Below are 25,807 nucleotides of genomic sequence, written 5' to 3' on the forward strand. Positions count from 1 at the left end.
AAGTCTAAACTTCCTGGTGGCCAGTTTATATCACATGCCTTGGACAGACCAGCCCCAGCCACTCTCACACAGGTTCAGACTGACTTTAACCCAGATAATTTTGGCTAGCGTGTGTTTTTTTAGCACATTGTTTGCTTATTTCTTAGGCCAGAAAGCTTCCTGAAGCTGAAAAAATTAGACTTAATGTAAACCTTTAACTGCAGTGGAAACCTGTAATCCTCGTCAGTAGTTGCTAGGGTCCGGGGTGGCTATGGATGCCTGTGGAACAGGGACGAATGGGTCGATTCAGGGAGTGCTAACAACAGCAATGGGAGAGACCCTTTAATATTAAAAGCACATGCTGTGGAAGCTGACTATGATCTAGGTACATGAAATGTAAAACCAGGCAGGCAAGGTAACACGTTAGGCTCCTTTTGTCTTCTGCTTCAAACTCCCAGGTGAGCCACTGACTTATCTGCGGTAGAAGATCCATGAGTTCACTGGGTCAGTCACCTCCAGAAAATTTCTTCTGGGCCAGCAAGTCTCTGGCATACACAGCTAAGTGGGATCTCTCTGTAAGCATGCAAGTGTGCTTATTGCGGTGAGAAGACTAATTCCTGCTTGGACTATCCCACAGGCTATCTATGGAAACTCTTTCCATTGCAGGCCATCTCTGCGACCACTAGGATGACTTGTCCCCTTAGTGTGCGTATCTTGCATCTCTCCATTGTGATTCCTTTGCTGGGCTTTCAAAAGTACAGCACTGGCAGAAAATCCAGAGAGAGCTGTAGGCCACGCTCCCCACGGGCCACAGCTCAGTGAATGGAAATGGGCCACCATGATCTCAACCAGGGTCTTATTCTTTGTGGATGATGCAGCCTGATGAGTTTCATCTCAGAACATGAGCCAGTTTTTGCCCACCAGATGTGGCCAGACATACCAAATCTGTCTGAAGTCAACATGCTTAGCAAAACCCTTATGTCCGTTTTGAAGTCCCAGCACAGGACCCTTTTGAGTAGATCAGTCCTGCCCCTCCCCCCCCAACCTTTTTCAGGCCTGATCATCAGCTGGTGTAAATAAGCACAGCTCCACTGACTTCAGTGATTTACATCTGCAGAGGATCTGGCCCTCACAGCAAGTGGAACCTGCTTAAAGCCAAAGTCCCTCCCCATTTGTGGTCACTGAAAATCCTAAGGCTCTTTCTGCAAGAGGAGCTGTGTCCTGGCAGTATTCAAGTTTGGATTTTTGCTTGCTTAAAATCTCCCTGCAATTTCAGATGGCACCTGTGTTCCCACTTCAGCCCTTTGAGTCTGTGTCGTGTTGCTTGCTAGTTGCCACCCCACATTTCAGTGACAGGTGAAATGATTTATCTTTCTGTGTTTTTCTATCTCTGGCATAGTAATAGTGCACTTCAGCATCCTTCCAGATGAAAATAGACTTTATGGCAATCATGTTACAAAAGACGACTTATGTGAATTTCAACAAGTGAATCTTTTCACTTATGTTATATAACACATGACCTAGCTATTCTCCAAGCTTTGCCCCAGGAATGGGATGAATGAGCTGAGGGGGGAGAATTTTATTTGGGTTGGGCTGGTGTGGAGCTGGGCAAATGCTACAAGAAGGTTTCCTTAAAATTTATGTGAATTTTGAAACGAATTCACTTTGTGTCCCATTTGCTAATTTTTTGTGTACGTTTTACTGAGTTACCAGGCAGGAATAAGAAAAGGAGTACTTGTGGCACCTTAGAGACTAACAAATTTATTAGAGCATAAGCTTTCATGAGCTACAGCTCACTTCATCGGATGCTCACGAAAGCTTATGCTCTAATAAATTTGTTAGTCTCTAAGGTGCCACAAGTACTCCTTTTCGTTTTGCGAATACAGACTAACACAGCTGCTACTCTGAAACCAGGCAGGAATATTCATTGGAAGAGCAAAAATTGTAGAATATCCACCCAAAGTGAATTATAGCTGTAGAATTATGGGTGTTCACACTAGAAACCTGATTCTAATAGTTAATCCAATTAGAGAACAGAACTGTCCCATAAAAGCAGCTCATATTTTGCATATTGAATAATCTCAATCGAGCTGGCCATTAGCCATCTACAGATAAAGATCCTGATCCTGTTATGAGCTCCAGATAGGTGGATGGGTGCTGTCGCGTGAGGCTGTCTTCAGGAGTGGCCCTGAGAGTTATTTTCAGAAATCCCTTGGCAAAAAGTGTTGGAAAAACAATTCCATTTGACAGGTTTCAGAGTAGCAGCCATGTTAGTCTGTATCCACAAACAGAAAAGGAGGATTTGTGGCATCTTAGAGACTAACAAATTTATTTGAGCATAAGCTTTTGTGAGCTACAGCTCACTTCATCGGATGCATTCAGTGGAAAATACAGTGGGGAGATTTATATACACAGAGAACATGAAACAATGGGTGTTACCATACACACTGTACCGAGAGTGATCAGGTAAGGTGAGCTATTACCAGCAGGAGGGCGGGGTGGGGGGGAGAAACCTTTTATAGTGATAATCAAGGTGGGCCATTTCCAGCAGTTGACAAGAAAGTCTGAGGAACAGCGAGGGGTGGGGGTGGGGGGGAATAAACATGGGGAAATAGTTTTACTTTGTGTAATGACCCATCCACTCCCAGTCTTTATTCAAACCTAAGTTAATTGTATCCAATTTGCAAATTAATTCCAATTCAACAGTCTCTCGTTGGAGTCTGTTTCTGAAGTTTTTTTGTTGAAGAATTGCCACTTTTAGGTCTGTAATAGAGTGACCAAAGAGATTGAAGTGTTCTCTGACTGGTTTTTGAATGTGATAATTCTTGACATCTGATTTGTGTCCATTTATTCTTTGGTGTCCCCTGAATAGATATGTGGACAGAGTTGGCAACAGGCTTTGTTGCAAGGATAGGTTCCTGGGTTAATGGTTCTATTGTGTGATGTGTGGTTGCTGATGAGCATTTGCTTCAGGTTTGGGGCTGTCTGTAAGCAAGGATTGGTCTGTCTCCCAAGATCTGTGAGAGTGATGGGTCGTCCTTCAGGATAGGTTGTAGATCCTTGATGATGCGTTGGAGAGGTTTTAGTTGGGGGCTGAAGGTGATGGCTAGTGGCATTCTGTTATTTTCTTTTTTGGACCTGTCCTGTAGTAGGTAACTTTTGGGTACTCTTCTGGCTCTGTCAATCTGTATCTTCACTTCTGCAGGTGGGTATTATAGTTGTAAGAATGCTTGATAGAGATCTTGTAGGTGTTTGTCTCTGTCTGAGGGGTTGGAGCAAATGAGGTTGTATCGTAGAGCTTGGCTGTAGACAATGGATCGTGTGGTGTGGTCTGGATGAAAGCTGGAGGCATGTAGGTAGGCGTAGCGGTCAGTAGGTTTCTGGTATAGGGTGGTGTTTATGTGATCATCGCTTATTAGCACCATAGTGTCCAGGAAGTGGATCTCTTATATGGACTGGTCCAGGCTGAGGTTGATGGTGGGATGGAAATTGTTGAAATCATGGTGGAATTCCTCATGGCTTCTTTTCCATGGGTCCAGATGATGAAGATGTCATCAATGTAGCGCAAGTAGAGAAGAGGGGGTAGGGGACAAGAGCTGAGAGAATCTCTATCAGTTCATACACAACTTGCCAACAGAAACAGATGGACTACAAGCCGTCAGGAACAGTATCCCCGATAATGTCACGGCTAACCTGGTGGCTGAACTTTGTGACTTTGTCCTTACCCATAACTATTTCACATTTGGGAACAATGTATACCGTCAAATCAGCGGCACTGCGATGGGTACCCGCATGGCCCCACAGTATGCCAACATTTTTATGGCTGACTTAGAACAACGTTTCCTTAGCTCTCGTATCCTAATGCCCCTACTCTACTTGCACTACATTGATGACATCTTCATCATCTGGACCCATGGAAAAGAAGCCCTTGAGGAATTTCACCATGATTTCAACAATTTCCATCCCACCATCAACCTCAGCCTGGACCAGTCCACACAAGAGATCCACTTCCTGGACACTACGGTGCTAATAAGCGATGGTCACATAAACACCACCCTATATCGGAAACCTACTGACCGCTATTCCTACCTACATGCCTCTAGCTTTCATCCAGATCATACCACACAATTCATTGTCTACAGCCAAGTTCTACAATATAACCGCATTTGCTCCAACCCCGCAGACAGAGACAAACACCTACAAGATCTCTATCATGCATTCCTACAGCTACAATACCCACCTGCTGAAGTGAAGAAACAGATTGACAGAGCCAGAAGTCACCTACTACAGGACAGGCCCAACTAAGAAAATAACAGAACGCCACTAGCCATCACCTTCAGCCCCCAACTAAAACCTCTCCAATGCATCATCAAGGATCTACAACCTATCCTGAAGGACGACCCATCACTCTCACAGATCTTGGGAGACAGGCCAGTCCTTGCTTACAGACAGCCCCCCAATCTGAAGCAAATACTCACCAGCAACCACACACCACACAACAGAACCACTAACCCAGGAACCTATCCTTGCAACAAAGCCTGTTGCCAACTCTGTCCACATATCTATTCAGGGGACACCATCATAGGGTCTAATCACATCAGCCACACTATCAGAGGCTCGTTCACCAGCACATCTACCAAGGTGATATATGCCATCATGTGCCAGCAATGCCCCTCTGCCATGTACATTGGTCAAACTGGACAGTCTCTACGTAAAAGAATAAATGGACACAAATCAGACATCAAGAATTATAACATTCAAAAACCAGCTGGAGAACACTTCAATCTCTCCGGTCACTCGATTACAGACCTGAGGGTGGCTATCCTTTAACAAAAAAACTTCAAAAACAGACTCCAACGAGAGACTGCTGAATTGGAATTAATTTGCAAACTGGATACAATTAACTTAGGCTTGAATAGAGACTGGGAGTGGATGGGTCATTACACAAAGTAAAACTATTTCCCCATGTTATTTCTCCCTCCCACCCCACCCCCCACTGTTCCTCAGATATTCTTAAAAAGAAAAGGAGTACTTGTGGCACCTTAGAGACTAACAAATTTATTAGAGCATAAGCTTTCGTGAGCTACAGCTCATCATCATCATCCAATGAAGTGAGCTATAGCTCACGAAAGCTTATGCTCTAATAAATTTGTTAGTCTCTAAGGTGCCACAAGTACTCTTTTTCTTTTTGAGAATACAGACTAACACGGCTGCTTCTCTGAAAACAGAAACAGTGAAATTTGTCAAAGAAATGAATCAGGACAGATTATTTGCTCAACTATCATGGAAAGATTGTGGATATTGATCTGTTTCTAATTTGGAATGTCTCTTTATGGAAATTGTATGCCATGTGGAGTGTTAGGCACCTGTGATCAATTGTACATGTGAACGTGTTATTTATATTGCACATGGCAGCCTCAACCAAGATCATAGCCCCATTGGGTCACACACGTTGCACACAAATGATATAGTCATTGATCCAAAGAGTTCACAACCTAAATAGACAAGACAAACAAAAGGAAAACATTATGGATTATCATCTCCATTTTACAAGTGGGGCAGTGATGGATTAAGGGCTAGAAGATCCTCCAAGGTATATAGGCTCTTAACTTCCATTTGTGTGTGTTAAATCAAATCCATTGATCTGAAATCAATGGAAGTTAAGAGCATGAATTCCTTCTGAGGATCTGGGTCTAAGTGGCTTGCCCAAAAGTCACAGAGTCTGTTGCAGAGGTTGGAATAGAACCCAGTCACCAAAATCCTAATCCAGTGTCTTAACCACCAAGTCGTCCATTCTGTTTGGGTGAAAGATCCTGGAGCTGGAATTATTGGCAGTTAATATACTGTGCATGCCCACTAAAGTAACCTCACCTGTGCATGGCTGGGAAAAAAGGGGCTTCCTTATGGATGGACCTGGCTGGTTTCGGCGTATTGCAAATTTGAAATTCTTCAATTGGCTCTCTGGAGGCCTACTGGAATCCAGGCAGCTGGAGTCTGGATTTTTAAGGAGAGCGAGATCCAGTACAAGCCGCTGTATAAATCCATAGTACTCCCACACCTTGAATACTGGGTGCAGTTCTGGTCACCCCATCTCAAAAAAAGATATATTAAAATTGGCAAAGGTAAAGAGAAGGGTAACAATTGTGAGGAGTTTGGCACAGCTTCTGTACAAGAAGAGATTAAAAAGATGGACTGTTCAGCATAGAAAAGACTTCTGTTGAGGAGGGATATGATAGAGGCCTATAAAATCATAACTGGTGTGGAGAAAGTAATAAGGAAGTGTTATTTATCCCTTCGCATTACACAAGAACTAGGGGGTCACTTGATGAAATTAATAGGCAGCAGGTTTCAAACAAACAAAAGGAATTCCTTCTTCACACAATGCACAGTCAGTCTGTGAAACTTGTTGCCTCAGGATGTTGTGAAGGCCAAAAGTATAACTGGGTTCAAAAAGAATTAGATAAGCCAGTGATGGACCTATCCACCGTGAACTATTAGCCAAGATTGTCAATGATACAATCCCATGCTCAGGGTGTCCCTAAACCTCCGACTGCCAGAAGCTGGGGATGTCTCATTTGAAATTACCCTGTTCTGTTCATTCCCTCTGAAGCATTTGGCAGCAGCCACTGTCAGAAGACAGGATAGTGGGCTAGATGGACCATTGCTCTGACTCAGTATGGCCGTTCTTAGGTTCTAATTCACATTGCAATTTTCTACAAAGTGCTTGTGCGTGCTCTGAATCTTTCATTTGCCTTCTCTATACATGGTGCACTTTCTGAGGTCACTTAATGCATATTGCCACCAACTACCATACGCTGGGAGTAACAGTGTAGCCATAAAGTGATTTGGAAGCAAACTAAGCCAAAAACACAGGAGAGGAGAAAATGTTTCTGGAAAAGAATGCAATACAGGAGATATAATGCAGAACTAGTTTACATAGCTGTTATTCTCTCTCCTTATCTTGGAGACTTCATGTTGCTGTTTATTTTTACACTGTTTTATGTCTGGTGGGGCTGGCATAGAAGCTTCATAGCAAATTATTCTCTCCATACTCCCAGAGAGTTTCTGTTTCGCTGAGCACATTCAGAGAATGTAATGGGATGAACCAGCAAAAACCGCTGGGTTTATTTAATTTTTTTAAATAGCGAAATGCACCTATTTCATACCCTGCAGTTCCTTCCTGACAACTCAGCCATACACATCAAATTCCAGTGAGTGACAGCAACCAGAGGCTATTCATAAAGGTGGTGTATCAGCATGTAATAATCATAATTACATGAAATAATAACTATCTAAAGGGCACCGCAGTGAGTGACAAGGCAGAGAATGTACCTTGACACCTGCCAAAGATGTACTAAACACACACAAGAATATTCCCCAGTATTGTCACTTTGTCAGCTCACAGAGGCAGCTGAAGTTAATAAAATTACTCCGGCAAAGTCAAGCAGGGTTTTTTCCCTTGCTGTCAGAGGTACGCTGCTGTAACACAAGTTCACAAAGTCATTTAGGAGTTTGATCCAAATCTGGCAATGACTTTATCCTTCCTCTTTCTGGCTCTAATTATGGTAAGAAGTGCTTCCACATGGAGCTTAATCTGATAATTATTAATTATTATAACAATAATAACTGATAAAATGGAGGCAGCAGCGGCCTTGTGGGAATTGGTTGAAAGACTCTCTGGAAAGGTTTGATGTTTTCTCTCATGCTCTCTTTAATGTTTAATAGTGGGGGATCAAGGCTGGGATATATGATAGTCAGGGCTTAACATTCAAGGCATGATTTTCATAAGTGACTGGTGATTTTGGGGTGCCTCCATTTTTGGGTGCCCAACTGGAGATGCCCAAAAAGGGGGCCTGATATTCAGGATATGGGAGCTCATCACCAGCTGAAAATCAGGCCCTTTAAAGAAGCGTCAGGGTGAGCATCTAAAATAACTGAGTTGCTTCTGAAAAATCTTAGCTTTTTAGGGCTTGAGCCAAACCCTTCTGAAGTCGATGGAAGTCATGTTCTATCCATCTGTCTATCTTATCTATTTAGATTATAAGCTCTTCAGGGCAGGGCTGTCTACTACTTTTGAACAGTGCCTAGTACAATGGGGGTCCATTCTTGGTTAGTCCAAGGCACTACTGTAATAAACATGATTTAATACATTTAATTGACTTCACTGGGGTTTGAATCAGCTTTTCAGAGAGCAAATATGAAATTACTTCCCTCTTTCCCTGTCTGGCAATGTTCAGCCCTTTAACTACAGGGTTAGGTATTATTGTGAATCTAAGAATTTCCAAACAGGGACAGACCAAGGGTCCATCCATTTCTGACAGTGTACAGATGCCAGAGAAAAAAAGACATGGTACACTGAACTGCAAAATGCTTTAGACCATGGGGAGAGATTTCTTCCTGATTCCAGCTGGTGATCAACTTATGCCCTGAATCATGACAGTTGGTAGCCTTTATCAATTTTTATGCTTCCTCGTGCAGCTGCAGGTGGTAATCTTATTCATGGTGTAAGAAAGTCTAATCCTTTTTATTTTAAAAATAACTTACAAAGCAATTTGAACACAAAAATCCATATGGAAAGGCAGATATGAAAGTGTGTGTGTGTGTGTGAGAGAGAGAGAGAGAGAGAGAGAGAGAGAGAGAGAACATTGGAATAATTAACCTTGGAATGTCATGGATCATCTATTATTTGCTGATTTTAATCAAGATTGGAAGTCTGTCTTAAAAATATGCACTAGCTGAACCAAAAGTTACAGACTTAATGCCAGAATCATTGGCTATGCAGGAGGTCAGTTGAGATAATTACAGTGCTCCTTTCTTGCCTTAAAATATGTCTTTGTCTCTCTCCCTCTCCCCCAAATTAGAGCTGAGCATGGACTCAAGTCCCCAGATCTCCACACACACAATTTGGGGAATGGAAGTTTGAAACCAAACCAAGCTACAGAACTGAATTTAAACCAGAAACCTGTATTGGCTGTGGCCAGTACGGTTCAGTGAGGCCTTCTAGGTACTACTGTAATATAAATGATGATGATAATAATTATATTATAATAAGACTGGCACTCTTCACTTAACCTACTGCCTGGTTTTTCCCCATAGTTGTGTGAGTTGAGGCTGTAGTGCACCAGCTCTCACTATAACTTTCCTAGCTGTTTGCATCCGATGAAGTGAGCTGTAGCTCACAAAAGCTTATGCTCAAATAAATTTGTTAGTCTCTAAGGTGCCACAAGTACTCCTTTTCTTCTAGCTGTTGGTGTTACTTAAATACCAAAAAGTTCACTAAGGAACATTCTTTATACTTTTAAAACCCTTGATCTGATGTACTTTTTTAATTGATAGCTGAGGGAATACTTAATTCATCTCTTTTTGAGGGAGACCAGAAGGCCAATGCACCACTTAAATTCCACTTAAGTCCCATTGTAAGAGCTTAAATGGCACATAGGCCTTGTGCCAGTCTTATGCACAGAGGTGAATTTCACACCAAATCTTCATTGTACCCATTAACTTCTCAGCTGGTGCATTCTGATGTATCACATATGTCCTGTACCCTGCACCTGTCTCCATCTCTACCAGGACACAGGCATGTCCCCACCATCAATGAAGGGGTTGGTATAATGTCTCTACACTACCGCACGTTCTTCTGGTGATCACTGATTTAGGAGGGATTTTTTTTTTATTCCACTGTTGGAAATACATTGGGAGAAAATGGGACTCCAGGAAAATTCCAGCTTTATTATCTCAAGGTTTTGCTCGTGTGTAGCTATGCAGCGAAACACAGGGGAGAGCCTCTGTACACAGTGCTGATTCCAAAATAAACTCCTACTTCTGGCTGCAGCATGCTGATGAGCCCATGAGAGGTTCAAACACACAGCTGGCCTGGCCTGTGAAAGCTGTCCTCCATTTTGAAAAGCTACAGGCCAAATTCTGCCCTCAGTTACAAGTCCCTCACCCTCACAAAATTCTGAGGGCAGAATCATCTACTCCCTCCCCTGCCCCCTTCTGACAGGACAGGATCTCAGATTTCAATGGGCTGAAAGGGAAGTCTGGTGGGTTCAGCTCCACGTAGTTCTCCAGCTTAAAGCACTTTGATTTTCATGCTTCCACGAACCAGAAGCCACGTTATATGCCATCACCCTATCTGCTTTCATGTCCTAAGCAGGGCTGCATCTGGCTAGTGTAGGGTTGAGAAACCAGCAAAGAACACACGGATGCAGCGTAGCCAACTCTGTAAGTTTGTCTCTCTCGATATTGGTATCCTTCTTAACGCTCCAGCTCTTAGAGCTGTGTGTTTGAGAATCTCAGCTTTCATTGATATATATTTAAAAGCAATGTCTAGCTTTCATGCTTGCAGAGAAAAGCTTGAAAAGGTGAGCCTGGTGTGAAGGCTCAGAGTCCAGAAGGCACAGAAAGAGAACCCCGCCATTAATTTTTCTGGTTTATTTTAATCTATGATTTTTCTGGGGAGACCTAACTCATGATTTTTGAATGTTTGGGGTTGGCCAGGGGTTACTGGTACTGCAGGAAGCAGTGCTGGCGGCTCAGAAGGTGTCATCCTTCCCTCTCTGTGCTGAGACAATGTGGTGGCTGTCTTGGGGAGCAAACAGAACTGGAATATTCACCTGAATTGTAATTAGCTCCCACTTATTACATTTGACATCAATGAGACTATGTGTGTGCTTACAGTGAAACACGTGCTTTGCTGGATCGGGACCAGCTTGCTCAGGACCATGCAGGATCAACTCCTAAATTCCCTCTGTGAGATTCCTCCTAAGAGATTCCTCTTAAAGTATTGAGTCATGGTGCTAACTGCTCCATGTCAGTGGTGGATGAAGTGATCCCAATATGCTCATTAGCTTCTTCCCCACGGTGCTAAGAATGCTGATTAATATTTATGTAGAAGGCTTTGAGATCCTCAGGTGACTGGAACTATGTACACACAAAGTATTTTCAGTACCACTGGTAGTAAAGGAGATAGGGACCATGTTTGTGTGTGGAGTGGGCTTAGTCAGTCTGGGCTTTGGAAACAGGTATGCTGGCAGGGCTCCTGACTTTTCGCCCCCATAGTCTGTGTATGCTATAAAGTTCTCTGACTGAGCACATGGAGCTGTCATTACACTTCATGTCAGCCTCCCAAGAAATATGCCAACGGAAGAAGAAATTATTTTTTGCACTCTGATGTGTTTTCCAATTGGGCTAGTAACACCTGAGTGAGCAGGCAGAGGGATGCCCAGCCCCTAACACCTTGGCCTCTTGGCACAGGCATGCCTCCCATAGTTAGAGGCAAAACTCTTCATCTTTTTTTTCTGTTTTCTGTGTGAGCCCAGCCCAGAGTAAAGGAGACCAAGTGTGGTGTCGCATGCTGGCTGCATATGACAACCAGCAGAAACACACTTGTAGTTTTGACCAAAAGACACCCAAGAGCTGGGAAACAGAACAGCCTGCACTGTGAAAAAGAACGCTATGGCAGAGCCGAGTATTCAGCTTCATTTGCTCTTCAATAGATTTCTATACAAATTGCTGGACTGGACGACACCCAGGGGCCATCTAGTCCAATATGCTCCAACAGTGCCAATACTAGCTGCTTCAGTCTAAAGTGTCAGAGACCCTCAGTAGGCAGTTATGGGACAATCTGCCCACAGAGGAAATTTCCTCCTGACCCCCAGGTCAGCTCAAATCCTGAGGCAGGAGATTGTATTGGAAAATGTTGAGCCCGGGGCGGTATTATCCAAGGATGTGGAAGGAATGCACCATGTATACAGATCGCTGTATAATATGCCGACATTCTAGGGCCAGGTGCTTGGTCCCACCCCATCCCCTTTGTGAATAACAAATAACTTAATTTGTTATTCCCCTCCTGAAGATGATCCTCTAATGTCACAACAGCCCCTTATCAACCATTAGCGCTGTGGACTAAACCAGGCCCCTGCTGCCCCAGGATTGAAGGGGCAAGAGAAGGCAAAAAGATGGTAGAAAGCCTCCTGTACCCTCTTCCCTGGATGCGCAAGGCTTGCTCCTGTACCTGTGGGTCTGGTCCTCTATTTTTAAATCTCAGGTGCTTAATTTCATTTGCCTTCATCTTCACAACATGAGAAGCTGGCTGTGACCCCCAATCCCACCAGGCCTCATTCTTCTGCATGTCTGGAGCACTAAAAATGAATCAGACTTAAAGGGAAAATTATACCTGTCTGTTTAATGTTAGGCATTTTTCTAAAAAAACCCCCCAATCTTGTAAATTTTTCATTACTTAATGGCTGCAATTTCAGATCTCATCCCATCTCTCTCCATGCCACCTTTGGGGGCTTCTGAGCTATCTAGGGTTCCTGTACTAGGCCCATCACCTTTACATGCCCTTAACCTAGTTTGTATGTAGTGTAGTTGTAGCCATATTGGTCTCAGGTTATTAAAAAGCAAGGCGGTGAGGTAATATCTTTTCTTGGACCAACTTCCCCTGTTGGTAGAGAAGAAGAGCTTTGTGTGGCTCAAAAGCTTGTCTCTCTCCTCAACAGAAGTTGGTAATAAAAAATAGCACACCCACCTTATCTCTTAACCTAGTTTAGCTTTTTATGTCTCACATCTTAAAAACAAGCTGGCGTGACACACTTGATCAGTGAAGAAGCCTGGAGGGGGTGATTAGTGATGTAATAGATGAGATAGAGAAGTTTCAATATCTAGCACTGTCCTGCTTCTATCTGTCTAAAGTTCTTTTCTGTAGCCTTCCTTGCCGCAATATCTAAGCAGCTGTCTGTGGGTCTTGTCTACTATCTAAGACTTTTTGTTGCCATTCAGCATCACCGCCCAATTCAAGTCCCTGCAAAAACTAAAAGTAAAGGTAGCTCTGGGGCTGGGTGATTCAAGCTGGTGCTTTTCAGTGTTAGTTTGTTGGGCCAAGTCCAGCCCAGCTCTGTTGCGACTGAAAAGAGGGAGGCCTGTTTGTTGGCCTTTGTGCAGTGAGTTGATCGCTTCAGTCTGGCTGCTAGTGCTCAGGTGGTGGTATTAACCGGCATCCTTATTGGATGCCTCAGTAGAAAAGCCAGAGCCTGGAAACTAAACTAAACACTCTACCTTCTAGGTCAGGGATAAAGTACAGTGTAGGAAGGTTTGTCTCAGACCTATTCTTTAGTCACACAGAGGACGCCTGTCTCTAGGGCTCTCAGTCACTTAAAGGTAAAGTAAAACTGCAGCCCCCCTGGGCGATGGTCCTCACAGAACACTGCATCTAAAGCAAAGGCCAGGCTGTGACCTCGCCGTCCGTCAGCAGCAAATTAGACATGGAATCAACCTCATACTCTGAGAGACGCTCCTAAATGGCTAGAATGTGCTATTGAGTCATAGCCTGGAGAAAGAGGCTCTCTGTTTCAGAGGGGCACAGGGCCTGCTGAGCTCCCCAGTTGTGCTGCGGGGAGGGTAGATGTCAACATCCTCTAAAGGGTGTGGCACACTCCCTTCCTTGCACACGCTCTGCTGGCCAGCGGCAGGTGTGGCCATACCTGCGACCCGTTCTACCCTGTCTCCTGGTGGCTGATTGGAGCCTGGTAGCAGGCCCTTGCTTTTCCCTCAAGCACAGAGACTGCAATTCTGACTGGCCCTTGTGCCAGGTGAGGAATCTCTTTGCTCCCTTGCCCCACCCAGTAGGGCCACATAAGAGGCAGCCACAATTGTTGAAATATAACTCTTATGGGTCTGTGTAGTTGGGGCATGGTGCATTTTAGGGGATAGGGAACTGGGTTGGGGCTTAGGAAACCTGGGTTCTGTTCTGCCACTGCCACAGACCCTGGTCATGTCATTTTCCCTCTCCCCTTTGCCTGTCTTGTCTACTTAGACTGCAGTCTCCTTGGGGCGGGAATTGCCTCTTACTGTGTGTCTGGGCAGCACCTAGCACAGTGAGGCCCCAATCTCAGTCAGGACCCATAGGTCCTATTCTAACACAAAAACTAAGTAGCTTGAAAGATACAGGACTAAAATCTCAGACTTTGCTTCAGAATTGCAGATGGAAAAATCGTGCAATACCAAGACAAATGCCAACTTTCGGATGCGGCTTAGCCAGCATGTGAATGGAGTCACAGAAATTCCCAGCCCCCTACGCGTGGGGCTGCCATTTGAACCTCTGCCTGTTCCTGCTCATGCGGTCACATTATCAGCTTTCAGCAAAAGGCCGCTTATGCTGCTGGGCCTCCCTGAAGAGACCTCCTGGCAGCAGCAGCCCTGGGCCTCTCTGGTTTTGTGTCCTGAAGATGGTGATGGCTAGAGCAAAATCTCAATTACCCTGTCTTGTGCATTGATGGCTGGGGTTTATCTAATGTGTTGGTTTCCCATGATCCAGTAATAGCTTGATAAAGGTGCCATCTACTGGGCAGTCTTTCCCCATTCAGAAGGCTGTAATTTAGTGGCAAAAATATCCTTGGAGCTGGAGATTGACAAGGAGAGGCTGGGGGTTGTTAATAATACAGTAGGTGGGGAAAAGCAGAGGAGAAAACATGCCAAAAATTGCATTCAGACAACACAGATGACAGTTATTTTGATTTGTAAATGTCTACCTGTTTGGAAAAACTGCCTTAAATAATACACAGCTGTCAAACTGTACTGATACATGGGCTTGTTTACCGTGACTTCAGCCAACCACTGTACCAAGGGGCGATCTGTATTTTCTCACAGTGCATGTACGGCATAAACATACAATCTCCTCGCCTATGTTTGTCCCTGACAGATCCCTGTGGCACCTGCACTATGTCATTACTGAACTCAGCCATTTGGGCCTTTCTCTAGATTTTTTTTATGCGAGCATCTGCTGAGGGGCAAGGAGGGGAGAGAGCAATTCCCAGTGTCATAGCTATGTTTTTGTGCCACCTACAGTAGCACACAAATTGGCTGAAAAATTGGAGATGAAAAGCACTGGCAAGATTAGCACTTAGCTGGCAATCTCAGCAGATGAGTTTGAGGACTATGCACAGGATGAGCGACAGGATGGACTAGTGGATAGAATATGAGACTAGGAGACCTGGGTTCTAGCCCCTGGTAAGTGACCTTGGGCAAGCTGCTTCACTTCTTTGTGTAAAATGAGGATAATGATAATAGCTTACTTTAAAGCGCTATCTGTTACTGATCAAAAGTGCTAGTTGTTGTTATTCTCATCCCCAGGCCAGGGATGAGGCCCATATGGCAGGATAGTGCCAGGGAATTTACTCTGCCAACCCTTTAGCTGTTCTGTGGATAAATTGAGGACTTCGGTTGTCAGGGCTGATGAATCAATTTTATGCTATTTTTGGCTATTTGGCCAAAATTGGTGTTTTGCAGGTCAGTTACCTGATTGGAGCAGAGTTTAGTGAAGCAGACTCAGGTATTTTCCTAGTGGAATTTGTTTAGTTACAAAATGGCCATGACCTCACTTCCTTGAACAGAGATGGTGACAAGTTGCATTCAGGCAGTTCCGTTTCAGAGGAATCTCATAGGAAAGGAAAAACTGGCCTGTCTGAAGCAGATGCTATTCTGAGCCTCTGCCTCTGTCTAGAGATTCACACCAACTCCCAGCCAACTACAGACCACTTCCTTCCAGAGACCATGCGAAGCCCCATGTCCTGACTGTTTCACACAGCTTCGGTCCAGCCCCCAGCTCCTAGGAAACCCCTTTAATGCTATAAGAAAAGGAGTACTTGTGGCACCTTAGAGACTAACAAATTTATTTAACTGCATCCGATTAAGTGAGCTGTAGCTCACGAAAGCTTATGCTCTAATAAATTTGTTAGTCTCTAAGATGCCACAAGTACTCCTTTTCTTTTTGCGAATACAGACTAACACAGCTGCTACTCTGAAACCTTTAATGCTATACTCTCCTTATGGACTGCATGGTCTGACCAGGCCATTCCTGTGTGTGCGTCTCTTAACAGGCCTCAACTGCTCCTACTGTTGGTCACAGAAGAGTGTGCTGTAGCTCACACACCTTCATTTTAACAAGAATTGCCATTAACTTTGGATCTAAGACTCCTAGTGGGGTCTATTAACATCATCATCTTCCTTCAAATCTCTCCTCTGCCATGATGTCTAAGGAGACTGGTTAGGCAGATGGAGACCACTGGTGTTATAGATCCCACCCCTTCATGGGAAGTGAGTATCAAGCCCCTCAGGCCCACCGGAGTCAAATCCCCACGGAAGCGATTGGCTGCTATAGCAGGGATTGAATCTGGACCTCCAGAGTTAACGGTACCTGCTGCTATAGATGGTGCTAAAGAGTCAAGCCTCTCTAGAGAGAGCTGTTACAGATTCCTATCTTCTGTAGATCAGGCACAGAGGAGGACCTGAAACACATTCTTCAATGGGTTACACTGTGACCATTGCTTATTATATAATCATCATGCTACCACCTATCATGCCCCTTGTCTTCTTCCTGTAGTTATCTGTTGTCTCTTGTCTTATACTTGGATTGGAAGCATTTTGGAGCAGGGGCCACCTTTTCCTGATGTCTGTATACAGCCCCTAGTACACTGGGGCCTGACCATGGACTGGGACCTCTAGGTGCCACTACAATACAAAAAATTAAAGAACAATAATACTGTGTTACATGAAATGAATACTGTTGTATTGTCCAACCCCATCCACGCATTCCTGGCAGTACCACTAGAAGGTACTGGACAACATTCCTGGGCAGTGTGCATTGCGTTTATGGTCCAATGACTAGTGAGAAAGAAGACCCAAACTTTCTGAGACTTCCAGGCCATTTCCACCAGAGCTGTCGAAAGTGTTCATAATCAAGCATGATACCACAGGAGACTGACTTAGTTCAGGGTTGTTCTGTATTTGAGACTCAGATGAATAGCTTAAAAAGTTCACTAGTGTTTGAGAGACATTTTGGGGCAAATCGGGGTTGATTTACAGTTTCCTGTCATAAATGATGGGAAACTTGCAGCTTTGTGTGACTTTGGCGGAAAGTTTGGCTTAGTTTTGCTTTGAGTTTGGGGTTTAGACAGATTTGCAAGTTAAATTAGGGGGAGATGATTTATGTGGACTGAAACAGATGAAAAAGTTCATGTGCCTCCTTGGGAGACAGAACTGCTGGCTTTTGTGCACAGTTGCAGTCTCTACAAATAAGGAAATCTCCCCATTTAAAGACACACAGATATTCTAACAGGCCCCTCTTTCAAGGTTGAAATTGCTTGTAAATGCTGTGTCTGAAAATACATTTTGCAGAGTAGTTGACTTTCATGTACCATTTCAGCTGGCCTGCCTTCCTGGGATCTCAACGTAGAATTTGCTGAAAAATCAAAGTGCCTTTTTATTTTCTTTTCCCCGTGATTGGTACGTCTCATCATGTCATAGATCTATATATAGCTTCTCCTAACAGGGAGAGGCAGTGGCTGCTACTGGCCATGTCACTTTGGGTGGGATTAATTAACCCTGACATCATAGGTTTTCATGGATGGAGACCCCATTCCCTGCTGCTTATCAAGAGAAGCCGCTTACAGAATGAATGCAGTGGGGACTCGGGAGGCTATGTAAACATGATTGGTTTGCACAGAGCCAAGGCATTTGCAGTGCCTACTGAAAAGAGCAGAAGCCAATTTTCATCTCCGTGTTTTTCTTAGTGCTTAGCAAAGAACCAGTGAGTTTGCTGCAGCTCCGATTACAAACATTTGCTCTTTTCTTTAGTCCCCGCTGACTCTGCTGTTGGCTTGGTGACAGCATTTAGCCAGTGTCAGTGCTTGGGCCATTCCACAGCACTTGTCTGATCTTTTGGAGACAAATCGTCCCCCCCAAACCCGGCCAGAGCAATAAAGTCGCGTTGTAGGAAGCAAGCCTCTTCAGGCTGCAGAATGCCAGGAGGCTCAGGAGTGGGTCCAGCCACATTAGACACCACAAGCTTAATGCCCCACCACATCATCACCCATATGCGAAGGCTAAGGCTGGAGGATCCATAGAGAGCTGGCTCCTTCAGCCCTGCACCATCCCTAGTGCTGACATTCAGGGAGCCCTCGGGTGGATTGCACCTCACCCCATTCGGTCGCTCCGACTTACCCCTTCCACCCAAATTTACTGTCAGAATAGCACTGGTTCTGTTCTCAGAAGTCCCTCTGCACCCAGGAAGTTGAGGGGAGAATTTTCACCCCTATGGAGAAAAAAAATTGCTTTCTGCTACTCCGACACTGTGTTGATCTCAGGAGGCATGCACAGCCCTGTGGGTCTATTCCAAGGTTGGCCCTTTAAGGGAGTTGCTCTCAAGTGATGGGAATGTGAGTCATGGGTGTGGCAGTCAGGTACCAGTAAGGGGAGCCAGTAACTCAATTGAGAGAGAGGATCTGTCTAGTGCCTAGGTGAAGGTAAATAAAAAGAGCCACAGCGAATGTGAATGGGGAGGAAGCCTCACCTGGGAGAATCTGGGAAGGAGGTTTATTTACTGGGGAAGCTTGAGGAGGCTTGTGGAGGAAGAAGACCTGTAGAAAAGTGAAGACCATGACTGGTGCTTGGGTGGCTAAGGGCGGGTAGCCCAATTATGGAGGGTCCCCAGGGTGGGGGACCTGTAGTAGCGGGTGAGTGTGGGTCCCTTCTCTGCTGCTGCTGATAAGGGCAGATAGGGGGTGATTACAGCCCAGGAGAGCAGGAAGCTGAGCCCTGTGGAAGGCTGAGGGGGACAGACCTCTGTGGCAGATGGACTTTATTTGATATGCTGGAAGAGGTGAATTCAGGCTGAGCAGGAGGGCCGTGTCTTTTTAGTGCTGCAGTGCACTAAGACTCCTGTAAAGGAGCAACACCGAGGTCAATCAGCTTGGGATGACGATGTTGCATAAGGGAGAAACTGAGGCAGCGAGCGGACTTGATGCTGCATTTGGTAAGCCCCTGTGACAGCTACATTGTATATACAGGGTGCGTCCATCTCAGCCACTCATGACCAGGTGGAGTATGTAATTGCTTCCTTTGTTTTTGCCCAAGTGGCCCAGACCACTAACGTTCAATCAGGGTCTCTTTCTTGTTCAGCTGGATGAAAGAATGCCAAATTATTAGAACTAATCACAGAGCTTTTACCTCTCCACCCACCACTCATCAGAACGGGCCCCTGTTCTTGTGGGATCCTCTATTACACTGAACTGTCACTTTCATGTGTCCTGTCTCTATTCAAGACTTGGTGCTGTGGAATGGGTGTTTGGGGAAAGGATATGAAATGGCCTCGCAAGCATTCAAAAAGCCGGGCAAATACCACCTACCAACTGTAGTTTGTTTAGGATTTGGTATGAATCTTTGTGATGCCATCTCAGGATATGCTCTGCTGGGGCTTTAAACGGAACAATCAGTGCAGTGCAGAGCAAAACTGTTTACAAGGCCCTGAAACAGGGTGCTTAACCCTATCTGTACTCTAGTGGTTTCAGACTTAGTGATGGGAGAACCTCAGGAATGTTCAATAGGGCCAGGATTTCATTCTAGATCCCTGCCATAAATGGGAATTTTGCACTGACTTTCTAGGGGTCAGGATTTCATCGCAGACTGCATATGAGGGCTGTGCATGAGATCTAGTGTCTGCAGTTGTTCTTTTGTTGCCAGTTATGGAGCTAAATTAGCACAAAATTTGGTCCTCTCGTGTCATTTGAGTTCCTGGATGGTGGAAATACCTTGGAGACCAGATCTTATTGTTTTGTGTCCTGTAAATAGCTCTCTGGAGCAAGAACAGTCCGTGCAAAACATAGGATTATTCAGGTTTTCAGGGACACGGAGGAATCCAAGTTTACTCAAGATTCTGCAAAACCTGAAGGCTCAGCTCCATTGATACCCGTTTCCTCCTAAGAATGTTACACTAGCATCCTGCTCCCTTACTGAAGAGTTTCCCTGAGAGTGCAGTTCTCTGAAATATTGCAAGGGGAAAAGCATGGTAGTGGAAAGAGAACTTGCCCCTGTTGGGAGACCAAAATGAGAATAAAATGGCCTTAATCTCTCTCTAATCCATCTGTCCCTTTTGGGTCTGACACTTCAATACAGTAAAGCACTTGCCACTACTGTGGCAATGTAAAGCAACCTTAAATTACTTTTATACCTCCTTTAAGGGCCCTGCCCACTGCGAGTTTGGTATAAAGAGGCCATTGTGAAAATGAGCATCTGGGCCTTTGGGGTGTTTTGTACTTGCAGATCCCACAAAAACAAATATAGAGGCCTCCCTCATTTCTGTGGGCTGGACTTTGTGCCTGGTTCTGCTGTTGTGCAGTTTTCTTTCTGGCTCGCGGGTGTCTCTCCTGCTGTGCCTGGCAGTGACACAGTAGTGAGGCAGAGAGGGATGGAAGGCAGCTGGTGTGAGACTCATTCAGTAGGTTCCTCCTGCAGATTGGATTCTGGATCCTGCTCTCCAGCATTGTTCTGAGGCTACCACTGTGCTGATTAATAGTAAGAGTCATAATTTCCCTGGACAGCAGCTGAAAAGCTTGTGTGGCTCTTTGCTGCTTGGTGGAGGGAAAGTGCTACAGTAATAATCCACTTCTCTCTCTGCCCTGGAATCCAGCAGCCAGCTGGCGTGCTAATCTCCCTGGAAGCTCCAACTTTACAAATGGCTTAGGTGGGTTATAGTATGGGAGGAGGAGGGGGAATGAAAGGTACTACTGCATGAAATGCTCTCCGCCAAAACTGAAACCAAGCACAACTTGCCTGCTCTGGGGTTCTTTACAAACCTGAAACTCAGCCTAGGTCTGACTCTTTCATTAGAAGTTTCAAGAAGCAGAGTGGCCTTAGCAGGTGCTGGGCTGGGCCTGGGAGAGATGGGTTCAGTTCCTGGCTCTGACACAGACTTCCTGTGCGGCCTTGGGCCAGTCATTTCATCCTTCTGTCTAATCAGTAAAATGGGGATGACAATACTTCTTTTACCTTCCAGGCTGTAAGCTCTTCAGAGCACTGTAGGATGACCAGATGTCCCGATTTTATAGGAACAGTCCCGATATTTGGGGCTTTGTCTTATATAGGTGCCTATTACCTCCCACCCCCATCTCGATTTTTCACATTTGCTGTCTGGTCACCCTAGAGCACTGACTCTGTGCTCAATGCCTAGCAGAATGCAGCCCTGAACTTGGTTGAGGGCTCTAGGCACCACCTTCTGTCCTAGAAGTTACAAAGCAAACTAATAATTTGAGTGAAACTGTCTGTGTTTCCTCGGGACCCCTGTGAGTGAGAGGTTGGTTTATACCCTGAAACGAGAGCTCATATCCTTCCAAAACACTTAGTGGTTTTTAAAACCTTGCTATAGTCTGGATACCTTTGGTGACTCTGTACATATAGCTCTAAATCGCACTTGTTTGTTTATGAGACAAGGTGGGTGAGGTAATATTCACTCTGTCTCTCTCATATCCTGGGACCGACATGGCTACAGCAACACTGCATAATTGTTTGATTAGCAGCCATGTTGTATTGGTAGCTTGAAGGAAATGTGGTGGCCAAAGTCTGACCTTTCTCTACAAGAATCTCCCTCCCAGTGAATATCTGTGTTTTGGATTCTTTCTCCCGTAGCTCCCGCAACGAGTGTTAGCTTTGTATTTTGATGGCTGGAATTTCATTTTGCTATTTCCTGCCCTCATTGCTAACTTGCTTAGGTCTCTGTTATTTCTGTCCTCACTGTTTGCAACACCTCCCCATTTAGAATCCCCTGTGAATTTAATTCATGTACCGTTAGTTCTGTCTTCCATGGCCAGATCATTAATAACAATGTTAAATATAACCAGGCCAAAAACTGAACCCCATAGTGCACCAACGAACACATCCCTTCAACTTGATACATTGCTGTTTATCGTTACCCTTTGTTTATGGTCTTTCAGCCAGTGTTTAATCCAACTGACAGTACTTATATTCAAGCCAGTTTGGAAAATGGTATAGTAATAAATGATTCCCTGTATAAAATGCAAACCACTAACCTCTGGCTTGTGGAACTGGAGTAAGATATTTTAAGGCTGTATAAATCATGGCTCAAGGGATACTGGCTGGCTCAGGGTATTGGTAAATGGGATACTGAGGATGTTCACCTCAATCCAACACAGCTGAAAAGTGTTAATCATCTGATGTGTGTGTGTGTGTGTGTGTGTGTGTGTTTGTTTTAAAGGCCTGTCTGAGTTTAACTGGTTGCAGTCCAGTTGTAGCAAGAAGCAGCAGCGTGGTGTAGTGGATGGGATGCTGGACTGGAAGCTGGAACGTGGATCTATTCCCAATTCTGCCACTGACTTACTGTGACAAGCACACCTCTTTTCCCTTGCACCTTTTGTCTGTCTGAAATTGCAAGCTTTTGGGGGCAGGGGCTCTCTCATGTGTCTGTACATCACCTAGCACTGTGGAGCTCCATTCTCCGCTGAGGCCTCTAAGCACTACTGTAATACAAATAGCAGGCAGGTCATAAGACAAAACCAATACCAAATTTTAGCAATAATTAGCACCCTCATTATTCAATCTCAGGTAGGGAGGACAAGAATTATATAACGGATTGACACCTGTAGAAGCTGAAATGTGCAGTGTGTTACTTATCTAAGTAAACCACTTATTAGCATAGTAGGTAATGGTTAATAATTGAGTATTAACTATAATTGATTTAAATCTAACCACACATGCACTTAATGCTGTATATACAGTGCCAAAGGTAGCTGTCAAATATAGCAAACTGTTTCCCCACGTGATTTGTGACTGTAAAAGACATGTAAATGTGTTAATAGTGATTGTGTCTCCTGTTTCAAGCTCACTCTGGAAATAAGTTGCCTTAGCTCATTTGTGTGATCTACATTTTTATGAAATCAAAGACTAATGAATACTGCATTTCCACAGCTTCCCTCTTTTTTCTCCCCCTACCCCAATTAAATTTATCTCAACACCAGTGCTCGTTTCTGCTACACTGGAGGGCAAAACACTACGACTCAAGCCTTGGTGGTAGAATTACTTGCTATGACCCCTCTTCTCATGGGTTTCTCCCTTTGTTGGCCTGAACTAGCCCTTTAGCTTGTGAAGTCAGCAGGAAAATCTTTCCTGTTTGCTCATTTGGGCATCCACTTCTCCTCCCCGCCCCCAGTGTACAATATAAACTGGTTGGATTGACTGAGGTTCTGGATTTTGTATAGGAGGCAAGAGGGGATAGACTGAAACAAATGAGCTTGTGTGACCTGAAGATCTCAGGGTGCTGAATCTGGGGAACTGTATCTTTTTCTTATATTTTTCAGAGTACTTTGTGGGAAAACTATTTTCTATGTAACTGGCCCTGGATTAATGCACAAACTGTATTCAGATAAGAATTCACCTTGGAATAGCTAACGATATATAACACAACAGACTTGGAAAGCTTAAGCAGTAGGGCTATAGTGTGTGTAGGTGTTTGGGGATGGAGGGAGCTGTTAAATGAACCTTGCAGAATGGAAACACATATGGATTTAAAGCAAAATACCTCCTTGCACAACTATGTTAAGTTAGAGCAGAAAGTGCATTCATTTAGCAGATCAATATTCTATTTCCTTTTTGCTTTTTTGATGCACTGATGGTTAAGTTTATTTCTTTAGCTGGAATTATTTCCTCAGCATTTCAAAGGACTCCACTGTGTGTCTGTGACTGTCTGGCTCAAACCTATGGAAATCAGCCAGCCACAGTCTGCATCTTTAACTGACATTCTTTCAAGTCAGGGGAGCAATATGTTTTTATCGGACAGTGATTGCTCATATCCAAACCAACTTTGAAATACTTCTTACTCTGCATGCAATGTATTAAATATATGGACCAAATTCTGCCTTGGATTATATCAGTGCAACGCTATTGAAGTTAATAAGGTGGCATCATGCAAAAGATCATAGTATTTGGCCCATAACAAGTCATTGTTACCCCTCTGGCAGATGGTAGTAGATGGCCAGGGCCTTGCAGGTCAGTTTCCCAGTGGAGAGGAAATCAGTGACATGGAGTCTGTGTATATTCTCGTTGTATTATTGACCCACGTACATCAGATCTGAAATAGAGATGGTCAAACAACATGCAGGGTGATCCCTTCTTTCAGGGATCTCAGCCCAGCACCAATGCTCAGTTCCACTTCCCAGAGCAACTCTGCTTCAAGTATTGACTCTGATCAGAGACCCAGGAAGAGAATAACCTCTCCTGTGGCTCACACAGCTCTCCCTACCCAGAACTTTGCATAACAAAAGCTAAAACGCAGCAGGTCTTCCCAGGACTGAGGTTTTGCTCTCATATTATGAAAAAATAACTTGGAAGACTTTGTGCAATAGCACCAGTTGGTGACGCAGGCCAGAATATTTCCACAGTGGGTTTTTTTTGACGGTGTAATCTGAGTTTATCGCAAACTATGTATATAGTAGAAGATCTCTGAGGCCTCATTCAAAATAAGGATTCTTTAACGCAGGGGTGGGCAAACTTTTTGGCCTGAGGGCTACATCGGGGTATGGAAATTGTATGGCGGGCCATGAATGCTCATGAAATTGGGGATAGGGTTGTGGGAGGGGGTGAGGCTCCAGCTGGGGGTGCGGGATCTGAGGTGGGGCCAGAAATGAGGAGTTCAGGGTGCGGGAGGGGGCTCTGGGTTGGGGTGCGGGTTCTGGGGTGGGCTGGGGATGAGGGGTTTGGGGTAAAGGAGGGGGCTCCAGGCTGGGACCAAGGGTTCAGAGGGCAGGAGGGGGATCAGGGATGAGGCAGGCTGTTGGGTTATGGGGAGTGAGGGCTCTGGCTGGGGGTGTGGGCTCCGGGGTGGGGCTGGTGATGAGGGGCTTGGGGTACAAGAGGGAGCTCTGGGCTGGGATCGAGGGATTCAGAGGGTGGTGGGGGATCAGCGATGCAGGGGATTGGGGCATGGGGGGGGCTCAGGGATGCAGGCTTCAGGCGGTGCTTACTGAAAGCAGCTCCCAGAAGCATGTCCCCCCTCCGCCTCCAAGGCGTGGCCAGGCAGCTCTGCGCCCTGCCTCATCCGCAGGCACCACCCCTGCAGCTCCCATTGGTCAGGAACCATGGCCAATGGGAGCTGAGGGGCAGCAGCAGCGGACAGCACACAGCACAGCGTGCAGAGCTGCCTGTCCACACCTCCACGTACTATGTAGGAGCTGGAGGGGGGTCATGCTGGCTGCTTCCTGGGAGCCGCATAGAGTGGGGCAAACCCCCGACCCTGCTCCCCAGTGGGAGCTTGAGGTCTGGATTAAATGGTCTGACAGGCCAGAAATGGCCCGCGGGCCGTAGTTTGCCCACCTCTGCTTAGCGGTTGGCACATTGTGAACACATTGCTTCCTCCGGCCCCATGCTAGCTTTGTGAAAGAGCAAAATACTCTGGAAAAGATTGTCAAAGACATTCAGTGGTGGTCAAACTCTGCTCCCACTGAAGTCATTGGGAGTCTTACAACTGAACAAAGTTAGGCCAATGCTGCATGCTTCTGAAAATCTCACCCTTGGTTCTCAACCATTTTTTTAAAATAAAGGACAGTTTTCACAAGTAGGGAAACAACTCATGGCAGATGGTCCCTGTTGTGTGTATGGGGGATGATGGGGGTGGGGAATGGTGTCATGTATCTAGGAAAATGGTGACTTTCCCCTGGACAAAATGGCCCGAAATTCACAATTTTTTCCCAGAGAAGGACTGATAGGAATTTCACCACCTCCCTTTGAATAACTCTTATGCTTCAATGAAGCATATGTTTAAGACCCTGATTCAGGAAAGCCCTTCAATGGGATTTAAGCATATGCTTACATACTTTCCTGACTCAGGGCCTAAGTGCTCTCTGCAGGTTCACACCAGAGTGCTCAGGATCAGCCCCACCCCCTGACCATTAAACTCCTTCCCTTCCATAAGTGAACTGCCTTTCCCTTTTCGCACTACCTTGCCACCTGCTCTCTGGAATTCTCTGGGAGTCTCCAGACACCAGTG

General features: G+C 45.1%; 1 long non-coding RNA gene across 1 annotated transcript in view; it reads left to right on the forward strand.

The window, feature by feature from the left end:
• Nucleotides 1-25,807, forward strand: part of LOC122456812 — a 204,008-nt gene that overhangs the window by 112,185 nt on the left and 66,016 nt on the right. The gene's annotated exons all lie outside the window — the stretch shown is intronic.

This window comes from Dermochelys coriacea, chromosome 15 (genome assembly GCF_009764565.3).
Source record: "Dermochelys coriacea isolate rDerCor1 chromosome 15, rDerCor1.pri.v4, whole genome shotgun sequence".
Taxonomy (NCBI): Eukaryota; Metazoa; Chordata; order Testudines; family Dermochelyidae; genus Dermochelys; species Dermochelys coriacea.